The sequence below is a fragment of the Pteropus vampyrus genome, unplaced genomic scaffold (assembly GCF_000151845.1).
Source record: "Pteropus vampyrus isolate Shadow unplaced genomic scaffold, Pvam_2.0 Scaffold189, whole genome shotgun sequence".
NCBI lineage: Eukaryota > Metazoa > Chordata > Mammalia > Chiroptera > Pteropodidae > Pteropus > Pteropus vampyrus.
The window spans coordinates 745,289-745,611 of record NW_011888970.1 but is presented as its reverse complement, the minus strand read 5'-3'; positions in this window follow the sequence as shown (position 1 = coordinate 745,611).

The following is a 323-nucleotide window of genomic DNA, read 5'->3' as shown; positions in this document are numbered from 1 at the left end:
GGCCCCGCCCCTCGCCAGCCCCGCCACCCACTAAGCGCGGCCACCCTCCAGGCCCCGCCCCGTTCGTCCGGAGCCCCGCCCCCAGGCTCCCCGATCCACGGCGCGCACTGCGCCTGCGCGGGCGTCTCAGGCTCTGGGGCCCAGACGTCGCGGCTCTTTTGTTTCCCCGCCGGAGCCGGAGTCAGAACCCCAGTCAGAACCGGCTTGGAGTCTGAGTCGGAACCGGGTCGGACCCTTAGTCAGAACCGAGTCGGAGCTCCAGTCAGGACCGGGTCGGATAGGAGTGGAGTCGGGGTCAGCGGCCGGGCTGGGAGCGGGCCCGG